The sequence below is a fragment of the Solanum stenotomum genome, chromosome 1, assembly GCF_019186545.1.
Source record: "Solanum stenotomum isolate F172 chromosome 1, ASM1918654v1, whole genome shotgun sequence".
NCBI classification, from domain to species: Eukaryota; Viridiplantae; Streptophyta; class Magnoliopsida; order Solanales; family Solanaceae; genus Solanum; species Solanum stenotomum.
Genome location: NC_064282.1, coordinates 45234928 through 45247771, shown reverse-complemented (window position 1 = coordinate 45247771; position 12844 = coordinate 45234928). Strand labels below are relative to the sequence as shown.

The 12844-nt window shown below is 44.8% G+C and overlaps 1 pseudogene; it reads left to right on the top strand.

The window, feature by feature from the left end:
* The first annotated feature begins 297 nt into the window (after window positions 1–297).
* LOC125853338 (uncharacterized) lies at window positions 298–7776 on the top strand (annotated as a pseudogene).
* Window positions 7777–12844: the final 5068 nt, after the last annotated feature.

Here is a 12844-nt window from a genome sequence, read left to right as displayed (position 1 = left end):
GTCTATTGGAGTGAATTGGGGGTGGGTACCAGTTTACTACCTTACTTTGATTAGATACCATATGTTAGGATCGATTGGCCACATTTCGAGTATAGTATCATGTTAACCGATTTAGTAGAGTTGCATATTTATGTGCTAAATGCTATTGTATGCATTATTTATCCTTAATCGTAAGCATGATGTCCTTAGTCCAGGTTAGGCTAGCATTGCCTTAGACTTATGACCGTGTGGGCTGGATAGTCTTGACTTGTTGCCGACGTCGTTCGAATGACGTAGCTCCTTGTAGACTAGAATAGCAGACTTGAGTCTGATAGTTTGAGCCTTAGATTAGGCGTTATCGCTACTTGCTGCACTTTTGTATCTTCTCCCTCTCATTTTGCGGTTTCGATGCATTCTCGAAGGTTTGGTTCATCTCTCGAGGCGTAGGATTGAGATAGTATATGCTTGAACCCTTTTTTGTGATGTCTTAGAGTGGACGGCATTCCACGGTGGTTGTTGTTAGATTGAATCCTATTGGAGATACCATCAGCCCCGGGGTCGTTCTTTCTAGCTGGGCTAGGAACGTATCGCTGGCTGGGTAGCCTCGGTGATATCGGCGATCGCCCCCGGGCCTCTCTTTGTAGTTGGGCTGGGAGTGCTGCTGGCTGGGTGTCCCCGGGTCACTCTTTCTAGCTGGGCTGGGAGCTGACTGCATGGTAGGATGACTCGCGATATCTACCTCACTCACGGGTCCCTCTTTCTAGTTGGGCTGGGAGTGGATTGTTTGGTTGGGTGCCCCCTATGGTCACTTTTTCTAGCTGGGCTGGGAGTGCACTGCTTGCTGGGTGAAGTCTGATGGATTATCTTAGTTACTTTGGGCTGGGAGCTCGATTTTCTTCTTTCTCAGTTGACTTAGCTTTTCCGTGTACCTGTCGTGCTTATGGGGGTTCGTTCAGGTTTTATTTGAGCTTGGGCACGAGTGTACCTTCTGGGCATATGGGGTCCAGTTAGGTTTAGTTTAGTGGTACTTAGTTTGTTTCTGGTATGCTCATGTGCTTTCTTTTCTTATCCGCTTTGACCTCTCTATGTCTAGATTCTATCCTTTCTTATTATTTTTACCCTTTTTGCTCAGTCAGCCTATGATGCCTACTGAGTACCTGTTGTGTTGGTACTCATGCTATGCTCTGCATCTATTTCATGATGCAGGTCCCAGTACTAGTTACCAACGGCAATTACTTCCAGCCTTCTTTTGCAGCTGTGATTCGGAGATGAGGGTGAGCACTTGGCATTTTGGGGTTTGTTCTGTCTCCTTCTTTTGTTTTAGCTAGTCTTGTTGCCTTTGAGACACGCTCTGTTGTGGTCCACTTTTGGGACTTGTACTCTTTATTAGATAGCTCTGTACTAGTGACTTCTAGGTTCTGGGAGGGATTTCTGTATATATTTATTTTGGGTTGCTTCTACCTTGTTATTTTTGTTTAGATTATTGTTTTCGCTAGTTTCTGCCCTTTCACTCATTGCTTGATGTTCTGGGTTACGGGTTGTCTTACCTACTGGTAGGGTATAGTAGGTGCCATCATGACTCGAGAAATCGGGTCGTGACAAGTTGGTATCAGAGCCTCAGGTTCACCGGTCTCACTTGTACAGAGCTAACGTCTAGTAGAGTCTTTCGGATCTGTGCGGAGACATCCGTAACTTATCTTCGGGAGGCTACAGGATGTCCTTAGAAAGATTTCCTCTTTTGTTTCACTTTCGTGTATCATGTGTCTTATTAGTTCCTTAAGATCTCATTTGTTTTACTTTTTCGTAGGATGACTCGCTCGCGAGGTGGCCTAGCTAGGGGTGATGCACCTAGGCCTGCAGACAGAGCCCCAGTTTGGGGTAGACTCCGACCCCAAGGTCGAGAGAGGGCCGCATCATCAGTCCAGGAGAGAGGAGAGGATCCAGAGCCAGTAGCAGACCCTTCAGCATTTCGTATACCAGATCAGTCGGTGGGGCCGGGGCCAGCCTAGCCGCCACCCAGACTAGTTTTGACTCCAAATCTCCAGGCCGCTATTGCTCAGCTCTTAGGTGTGCTTGGGGGGATGCAACAGCCACCCGCCCCAGCTACACTAGCACTAGTACCGCAGGATTAACCTACAGTGAGGGCACCTCAGGTCTAGGTACCACCTGAGGGAGTATAGCCCTTGGCAGCGGACAGACCTATGCCGCTTGAGGACCAGAAGATGCTTGGTGTGTTTCTCAGGTTGACACCACCGAAGTTTTCTGGGGCAGTGGGTGAGGATGCCCACAAGTTTCTTACTACTTGCCGTGATAGGCTTCGCACTTTGGGCCTTGTGGAGTTTAGAGGGGCCGACTTCATCGCTTACTGACTAGATGGGCCAGCCAGGCAGTGGTGGTGCACATTCATTCAGACCAGGCCAGTTGGATCTCCACCGGTATCATGGGATGAGTTTTCTGAGGCATTCTTAGCCAAGTTTATTCCTCGTAGCGTCAGAGACCGCCTCAGGGATCAGTTCTGCAGGTTGGAGCAGGGCTCCATGTCAGTAGCGAAGTACGAGACTAGGTTCCATGAGCTCTCCCGTTATGCCGAGATGATATTACCTACAGAGGAAGAGAGAGTTAGGTGCTTTGTTCGTGGGTTGAGATTGCAGCTTCGGCTTGAGACCCAATCCTTAGTTTCTGCGGGTCGATCTTTTTTAGACGTAGTTGACCATGCTAGTACTATGGAGCATTTTCATCACAAGGCCCAAGGGGGCAGCAAGAAGAGGGCTAGGCATGAGGGCAGCTACAGTGACTCCCACCCAGGTCTAGAGATTATCATGACAGGGTCGGACGACGATTTCGACAGGGTCAGTCTAGCCAACCTACACAGGCCTCTCTTCAGGCATCAGATGGTGGTCGGAGTGAGGCTAGTTCGAGTCAGGGTCGCGAGGTGTTTCAATCGGGTTCTTCAGGCCATGGTAGTCGTTCTTCTGGGAGTCTCCCTCAACATGGTTGTTATGAGTATGGTGAGATCGGTCATTGGGCCAGGGATTGGCCTCAACATAGTTGGATTGCTCCCGCTCCTCATGCAGCTCCCCTAGCTTTACCAGCACCTCCAGTTAGAGGCCGTGGTCAGGGTCAGGACCGTAGAGGTGGTCAGCATGGTATACGGGGTGGTCCCCGAGGAGGCAGGTCAGGTGGTAGATCTGATGGTCAGGGTAGAGGCAGACATAGCCACTTCTACGCAGCTCCAGCGAGGGTAGAGGATGAGGCATCAGACGATGTGATCACAGGTACGATTCTTTTATGCCAGCAGTCCGCCTTGGCTTTATTTGATCCGGGCTCTACTTTTTCGTATGTTTCTGTTTACTATGCCTCTCGATTGAGTATGATGTCTAAGCCTCTGGCAGCGCCATTGCGTGTGTCGACCCCCGTGGGTGAGTCTTTAGTAGTGGATCAGGTATTTCGATCTTGCTTAGTTACGATCCAGGGGCGTGACACCCGGGCTGACCTTATATTGCTTGACATGGTTGATTTTGATGTGATTTAGGGCATGGACTGGTTATCCCCTTATCGCACTGTTTTAGATTGCTTCTCTAAGACCGTTACCTTAGCCATTCCTGGTATTTCTCTGGTGGTGTGGCAGGGATCTCGTGGTAGCACACCAGTTGGGGTTATCTCTTTTATTCGGGCTAGGAGGCTAGTGACTAGTGGATGCTTATCATATTTGGCCTATGTATGTGATGTGAGTAGGGAGGTTCCTCCGGTTGAGTCAGTTCCTGTTGTTCGTGACTTCTTAGATGTGTTTCCTACTGACCTACCTGGCCTACCCCCAGAGCGTGATATTGATTTTCCGATTGAGCTTGAGCCAGGTACTCGACCTATTTCTATTCCGCCATATCGGATGGCTCCTACAGAGCTCAAGGAGCTCAGTGTTCAGCTTCATGATCTCTTGGCTAAGGGATTTATCAGACCTAGTGTATCATCTTGGGGCGCTCCCGTTCTTTTTGTTAAGAAGAAGGACGGTACTATGCGCATGTGCATTGACTATAGACAGTTGAATAAGGTGACAGTGAAGAATCGATATCCTCTACCTAGGATTGATGACCTATTTGACCAGCTACAGAGAGCTTCAGTGTTCTCTAAGATTGATTTGAGGTCCGGTTACCACCAGTTGAGGATTAGGGCAGCAGACATCCTTAAAACTGCATTTAGGACCCGTTATGGCCATTATGAGTTCTTGGTGATGTAATTTGGGTTGACTAATGCCCCTGCTGCCTTTATGGACTTAATGACGCGCGTGTTTAGGCCTTATCTTGATTCCTTCATCATAGTCTTCATTGATAACATTTTGATATACTCGCGGAGTAGGGGTGATCATGAGCAGCATTTGAGAGTTGTGCTCCAGACTTTGAGAGATCAGCGACTTTATGCCAAGTTCTCAAAGTGCCAGTTTTGGTTAGACTCTGTAGTGTTGTTGGGGCATGTTATATCCAAGGAGGGTATTATGGTAGATCCAGCGAAGATTGAGGATACTCGTGATTGGGCTAGGCCCACCTCAGTTACTGAGATTCAGAGCTTCGTCGGACTAGCAGGCTACTACAGATGATTTGTGAAGAGTTTCTCTACCTTGGCAGCACCTCTGACCCAGTTGACTCGTGTTGATGTTCCCTTTGTTTGGTCAGAGGAGTGTGAGGCGAGCTTTTTGAGGCTCAAAGAGTTATTGACCACCGCTCCTATATTGACTCTTCCAGTTGAGGGCGAGGGCTTCACGGTTTATTGTGATGCATCCAGCGTTGGTTTGGGTTGTGTATTGATGCAGCAGGGTCGAGTTATTGCTTATGCGTCGAGGCAGCTTAAGATTCATGAGCGCAACTATCCTACCCATGACTTAGAGTTGGCGGCGGTAGTTTTCGCACTTAAGATTTGGAGGCACTACTTGTATGGAGTTTGATGTGAGATCTATACCGATCATAGGAGTCTTTAGTACATCATGAGCCAGATGGACCTTAATTCGAGGCAGCGTTATTGGATTGAGCTCCTGAAAGACTATGACCTCTCTATTCTCTATCATTCGGGCAAGGCGAATGTGGTAGCGGACGCCTTAAGCCGAACGGCGGTGAGTATGGGTAGTCTAGCCTTCTTATCTGTTGAGGAGCGACCCTTGGCAATGGACATTCAGTTCTTAGCCAATAGCATGGTTCGGTTGGATATCTCAGATTCTAGACGTGTCTTGTCTCATATGGGAGTTCAGTCTTCCTTGCTTGATAGGATCCGTGGTTGTCAGTTTGAGGATGAGGCCTTGGTTGCCCTTAGAGATCGAGTGTTAGCGGGTGATGGTGGTCAGGCTACCTTAGATCCTGATGGAGTGTTGAGATTCGCCGGCCACATCTGTGTTCCCAGAGTTGGGGATTTGATACAGTTGATACTTTTCGAGGGCCATGAGTCTAGATACTCTATCCATCCGGGCACAGCGAAGATGTATCGTGATTTGAGGCAGCATTACTGGTGGAGTGGCATGAGGAGATATATTGCTGACTTTGTTTCCCGTTGCTTATGCTACCAGCAGGTAAAGGCCCAGCATTTGAGGCCTAGTGGTGAGTTTCAGAGATTACCCATTCCGGAGTGGAAGTGGGAGCGTATCACTATGGACTTCATAGTGGGGTTACCTCGAACTTCTAGAGGTGTTGACAGCATTTGGGTCAACGCTGATCAATTGACCAAGTCAGCACATTTCCTTCCTGTTCAGTCTTCATTTAGCGCCGAGAGGTTCGCTCGTATCTACATTCGGGAGGTGGTTCGACTTCATGGAGTGCCAATTTCTATTATATCAGATCGGGGTTCTCAGTTCATGTCTAGCTTTTAGAGGACCTTTCAGGATTAGTTGGGCACTCGGGTTGACCTTAGCATAGCTTTCCACGCGCAGACGGATGGCCAGTCGGAGCGTACTATTCAGGTCCTTGAGGATATGTTACGGGCCTGTGTTATGGATTTTGAAGGTCAGTGGGACCAGTTCTTACCTATGGCGGAGTTTGCGTACAACAACAGCTACCACTCTAGTATTCAGATGGCTCCATTCGAGGCATTATATGATAGGTGTTGTCGCTCTCCAGTTGGTTGGTTTGAATCTACAAAGCCTAGGTCGCGTGGTACAGATTTGCTTCAGGAGGCCCTGGATCAGGTGAGGGTGATTCAGGATAGGCTCATGACGGCTCAGAGTAGGCACCAGAGTTATGCAGATCGGAGGCGCCGACCTTTGCGATTCTCTGTTGGTGATCGGGTATTCCTCCGTGTGTCGCCCATGAAGGGAGTGATGAGGTTTAGGAGGTGGGGCAAGCTTAGCCCTAGGTACATTGGGCCTTTTGAGATACTCTGGACAGTTAGGAAGGTTGCTTATGAGTTAGTCATACCTCCAGCATTTTCAGCCATCCATCCGATTTTCCATGTCTCGATGTTGCGGCGATATGTTCCTGATGAGTCCCATGTTCTCTAGTATGATGCAGTCGAGTTGGATGATCGTGTTTGACATTTGTAGAGGAACCAGTTGCCATTCTAGCCAGAGATGTGAGGAGATTGCGCTCGAGAGCCATTCCTGTTGTTAAGGTCCGTTGGAGGCATCGTCCAGTCGAGGAGGCTACCTGGGAGACCGAGCAAGAGATGCGAAAGCAGTTTCCCAACTTGTTTGAGCCTTCAGGTACTTCTTGACCCTTACTTTCGTGGACGAAAGTCCTTTTTAGTAGTGGATATTGTAATGACCCTCCGGGTCATTTCCGTGTCTTGCCTTCTCTGTGTCGTTTAGAGCGTTCCTGTAGCGACCCCAAGTCATTTATGACTTGCTGGGACTGACAGTTCGGTCACCTGGTCGTTCGTTTGGTCTTGGTGTGAGTTTTTGTGTTTTGGAGCTTATGAACCTTGAACGATCATTTTCGATCAAAAGTTCAAGAAGATGACATCGGAGTCCAATTCTGACAATTCCATCAGCTCCGAAAGGGTCATTTTAGGCTAGTAGCATGGTCGACATGACTCCCGAGGGTTTTAGTGTGAGTCGGTGCGATTAGGCGTTTTAACTTTAAGTTTAAGCCTAAGTTTGACTTTGGTCAACATTCTGAGTAAACACGCTCAGATGAGAATTCCGTCAGTGCAGTTAGCTCCAGAATGTCGAGTTTGGTCTAGATTGACCCTTCCTTTGTGTCCCGAGATTTTCGATATCTTTCCGAGCCCTTTTGTGGGTTTTGACTTAAAATGGCCTATGGAAGTGGGACGCACTTTTTATCGAAATGACCTTTGATGGAAACTTTGATTGCGCCGTTGAGTCCGAAATATCAAATTTGGTATGGTTGCATATCTCGTTTGCGTGCACGGGGTTCCGAACGAGATCGGAGCACCCGGTCGGAGTTTTTAGTTGTTAGAAAAATTGCAGAAAATCTGCAATATGTAGCAGATTTTCAGCAACATTTCCCAAAAACTTAAACCCACATAACTCTCTCATCTTTTGTACGATTTAGGCAATTCGAAGTGCGGGAGCTTCGTATTTTCGGTGGCTTCGCTGTAGGGTGTTTGAAAGTTGTTGGGTGCACGTAGTTCTAGGTAATTTCACGATAAAACCTGACTGCAGTACCTTTTTCGAGCCTTTGTTTTTTGTATTATTGTTTTGGTCATATCTCACTCATTTTAGCTTGGTTTTGGGTGATTCGAAGTCCCACGTGTTGAGAATTGTCGAGACTTCGTTGTAGAGTGTTCAAAGAGTGTTGGGTACTTTTTGATTTTCATTTATTTCGAGTTTGGACTGCTGCTGCTTTCTTTTCTTTTAGTTAATTAAAGTGTGGTTTCTTGCTTGTNATTAGAGAAAGGTTGAAGACGGCCCAAAGTTGGCAAAAGTCCTATGCCGACAATAGAAGAAATGATCTTGAATTTAAGGTTGGTGATTGGGTCTACTTGAAAATCTCACCTATGAAAGGTGTGATGAGGTTTGGCAAGAGGGGAAAATTAATCCCCGGTATGTAGGCCCATACCAAATCTTGAAGAGTATTGGGAAAGTTGCTTATGAGGTGGACTTGCCAAATATGTTGGCTCCAGTTCTCATGGTGTTTCATGTTCCATGCTCAAAAAGTGTATTGGTGATCCGGTTTCCATCCTTTCATTAGAGGGTTTAGGAGTTGATGAAAACCTTTCTTATAAAGAGGTCCCTGTTGAGATTTTGGACCAGCAAGTGAAAAAGTTGAGAAATAAGAAAGTAGCTTCGGTTAAAGTTCTATGGATAAATCACATAGTTGAGGGTGCTACATGGGAGACCGAGGCCGATATGAAGTCCCGTTATCCTTATCTTTTTCCTTCTACTCCTATTCAAGCATGAGGTTAGTACTTCCTATTAAGTTTAGTGTTTGGGAGTCATGTGCATTGTTTGACTTTCCAAGATTTCCCTATGTTGTGCATATTCTTGTGAGAATTCATGTTTAGTATATATTGAGTTTTCATAATGTACATGATACACTCAAATTACACCTCCTTAAAGAAGCATAAGCGATCGTTATCAAGTAAAGAACCCAACTTGTAGGTTGGGGTCGATCCCATGAGGAATATGGTTTAGACTTAACTATAACAAACGATTACATTCGTTTAGTCAATGCATTTCTAAAAACAACTAATTAAAGGGGGGGATTTATGAAACAAATTCAGGAAATTATGTAAGTAATCAATGAGCAAGATTCAAACTTAAGTTATTATCAAGATGAGAAAGTAACTAGGGTGTAAGTGTTTCCCATAAGCTCATAACACGGTAATCCTAGTAATAGAAATCCTTTCCTAGTGTATTACATGGAAAGTGATAAGTTAGGTATCTCTAAATCCTTGGTTCGGCATCTAGAGAATTTCACTCCACACCTTGGTCCGGCTACGTGTGTATAATTTACTAACCCTTACCTTTACCTCATATTAGACATCACATCAATGTATGGCTTAGTTTTCACCCTCACACCAATCGACATTAGACTATTAGATAGTATCACACTAAATCTATGTTGATAATTTTTTTCTCATCAATTACCTCCTTGGCTCGGCAAGTAGTAACGAGAAAAGTTCTAACTTTGACCACCGTTAAAAAGATTTCTAAGAGAAAGAATTATCAATGCATGCAATAACACTACTCAAGAATTACTTAGTTACTATTCATACATTGTTAATTGCTCATGTTTCCCACAACCCTAGTTCTGGATTTAGTTACCCATAATAGCAAGAACACAATTCATATTTTTAGATGAAGAAATCATGAACTTACATCAAAGGTAGAAGAAACCCAGAATCTCAACTTCAATTGCAAAGTCAAAATCTTCAAAACGAACTTAGGAAATTAAGAATTGCTAAACTTGCAAGTTAATCTCCAATGTCAAGAACTAGAATAAAAGTAATAAAGTCTAACCCCCAAAAACGAGGTGTACATGCCATATATATAGAAAAATAAGTCCTAACTAAAAAGGAAATGAAATAAGGAAATAATGTTTTAGGACACGTCTTCGATCTACGACACTGACCTACGGACTGTGGATTAACCTACGGTACATAGGTTCCTTCCATTACTCAGGACTTAAGCAAATTTTCAGCTTCCAAAATATCATTATCTCTAGTGCAAACGACGGATCAAAAGTACGGACCATGGTTTGATCGACGGTCCGTAGATCCTCCTCCGTAGCTCCACAATTAGAATCTTAAAAAATCAGGTACTAGAACCCCTTCTTTGAATCATTTGACGGAACAACAGTACGGTCCGTTGATTGCGACCGTGGTTCCACACTTAATCAAAAATTCCTTGATCTTCTTTAATGCCTTGCCTGCCCATCTACGACACCCATCTACGGAGTATGAATGGACCTACTGTCCGTGGATCACTTCCATATATGCCCTTTTCTGCAAATCCTTCAGTTGTGTCTCTCAGTTTCCACGTCTAAACATATTTCCTGCAAACATGGTAAAAATAAATAAAAACCAATACAAATTGGCCCTATACACACGCAACTCTTAAGTGAAATGTATTAAAAATACCTTAAAACTCACGATATATGAACACCCTCAACTTAAATTTATTGTTTGTCCTCAAGTGACGCACTAAGACTCTAAACGACACTTATATAGAAGCAAGCAATTACATGGCTATCTACCCCGACTCTCTTCTCGAGTTCAAATATATTCTCCCAGACTCAATAAGCTAACCTGTGCGGATCAAAACACGACAAAGATCGACAAGTCAACACACAACATACACTGTTTTACTATCACCAAGGTACCAACTTTCCGACAAGTAACTAGCGCCCTTACTTCAAACGAAATCCCTTTTTTTTAACACAATGAATATGATTTGAGTACAAGGATTCATTCAACACTCACTCTCAGAAGTAATTTCCAGTATAGTCAGTGCTCAATACCATAGGCTTGCCCTTATTTTCACTTCTTAAACTTTCCAAACTAGGTTCTAGGATCAATATAGGACTTTCTTGGCTTGTAACATAGGCTCAGGGTTAGGTGTGGTACATTTGGGTACTTTTTTAGTGACTTTCTCCCCTTCTTGACATTACATTAAGCTTTCTACCTCTTTTTTCCCTATTTTTGATATCCTACCATTTTTCCTTCTTTCCCTTGATTCTTTTCAACCATGGATGTGGCTTTCGATTTTGTAGCTCTTTATTTTTCCCTTTCTTTTTTTTTCTTGCAGTTTATTCTCTTCTTTAGCTTTCAACACTTTTTGTTTGCTTTCTTTTGCACAAAGCCACATCCTCTCCTCTCTTTTCTTTTTTCCTCTTTTTCAACACCAAACTCTTTTCATACCCATTTTTCTTTCGGTTTCCTCTCAACTTATGGATTTTCCATTGGTTGAGGTGCACAATACCCGATGTCTGATCACGACTAATATTGAGGTCACTTTTTACATTAGCTACCCTCAACTTAGGCTTACGGCCTCATTCGAGGTGCACATGTCCAAGGAGGGACCGGGGCTAACATAGTAGATTATGGGAAGGTGAGTTAGGGTTTAGAAAGAAATGGTCTAATTTAGGCACAAAACATTTGGATCAAAGGGAGCATTAATTTCATTGGTTGGATTCTTTTTAGGCAATTTGTGGACTTATTAAAACAAGGGCCTATGATCATTTCGTAGCTTCTAGAGTAGATTATCTTAGCAGGACTAATCGGGCATGTTCTAGATTGGCACAAAGACTGTTTGAACAATCAACTATTCTCACACACTCTTGGCACATAGTTTCATTATCAGATTATCAGATTACCAGTTCAAGTTTTAACTTAAGTCATGCCATCAAGTTGGTTTATTATCAAGTCATACACAAAGCCAACACATTCAACTCATTCTAGTCTACATATTTTAGCACATATCCCAAATTTTGGATAGGTATCATTTTTTCAAAAAGATTTTTCCATTATGCTTCATTCTTTCTCATGTTTCTACACATACAATCCTAACACATGCCGGTTCAATAGAAATTAAGCAGTCTCTTGGGGGAAAAGAACACAGGCAAGAAAACCCCAAGAGATGATTATTAGTTGGGTTACTCAGACTTAACCCTATCACTCACAATCCATTTACCCCACCCACAATAAAAAATAAGTGCAATTGTCCCCAATGCACACAAAAACAGTAAAAAGTAATGGATTTGGTGAAGCAAACATGTGGCACATAGCGCCGACGAACTATCAACAAACGGGTGGGTCCGATTTCCCAGAGACCGCTGGAAAAACACTTGGGTCACCCTCAGTAGTGCCCATATCATCTAGCCTAGCACTCTCAGTAGTGTTATCAATCACTCTCACCACACCTTCAGTGGTGCTCACACTATCCTTCTCAACAGTCGGAAACTCTACATTGGGCAAAAAAGTAGACGCCGTAGCAACACCCTCTGTCGGCTCAACTCCTCATCCTCTATAGAAGCTTTTCTAGCCTGGTCAGTCTGGTGGTGCTCCCGCTTCTTTACTCTAGCATCATCAGTAGTATCCAAAATACAATTGGAGCGAGGACTCTTTCCATGAGCATGGGTGGGCTCGTGTTGTGCATCTGTATCCTCTCTTAATAAAGCATCGAGTACGGTATCATCAACCAATGCAGTTGGTGCAGACTCTGGCACATTTGTTGGCGTAGAAAGGATGGAATCAATATCGGCCCAGAGACTGTCCAACTTAGTCCGGATGGAGGAAATATCTGTTACGGGGGCTGGCTGTGCGAGTACTCTCAACTCGAAGGCATCCAGGCGCTTATGAACAACCTGAACCTTCTGATCTACCTTGGTTTTCATCCTCTTCTCCATCCTAGCCTCGGACTCTGCAATGGACTTCTGCATCCATGGCTTCACATGGTGAACTCGAGCTAACAAAACAACAGAGGCTCCAGAAGGCGGGGTGGCTCTAGATCAGCTATAGGCCTGACTAGCGGCCTCAGAAGAGGAGGCTCAGACATCATTAGTGTGGGCTGGAGGGGTAGGGTCATCGCCCTGCATCTGCTCCACAATATTTACTAAATCAGTACCCAATGGCACATCGATCCGCGACCCTCTATGAGGTGCGGCCACATGTGCCTCACCCCGAATAAGGCCAATATCTAGGGTCCCCGTTGCCTATATCAATTGTCACATATCCAGATCGGCACTCCAGAGTCCCTGCATAGCTTAAAAATGAGGCACGGAAAAGGGTATGTAGTGGAGGTCTTGAACGCCCTCTTATGAATCTCTGCCAGTAGCATGCGGGCGAAGTCGATCACGAACCCAGGTACTAATGCTGCCACCATTACTGCTCTATCCCATGTAAGTGCATTGTCGGCCTTTGGGGGCGACACTTTGTTCCGCACAAGCAACCAAAAAAACTTGGCCACCAAATTCAAGGTGGCATTTTG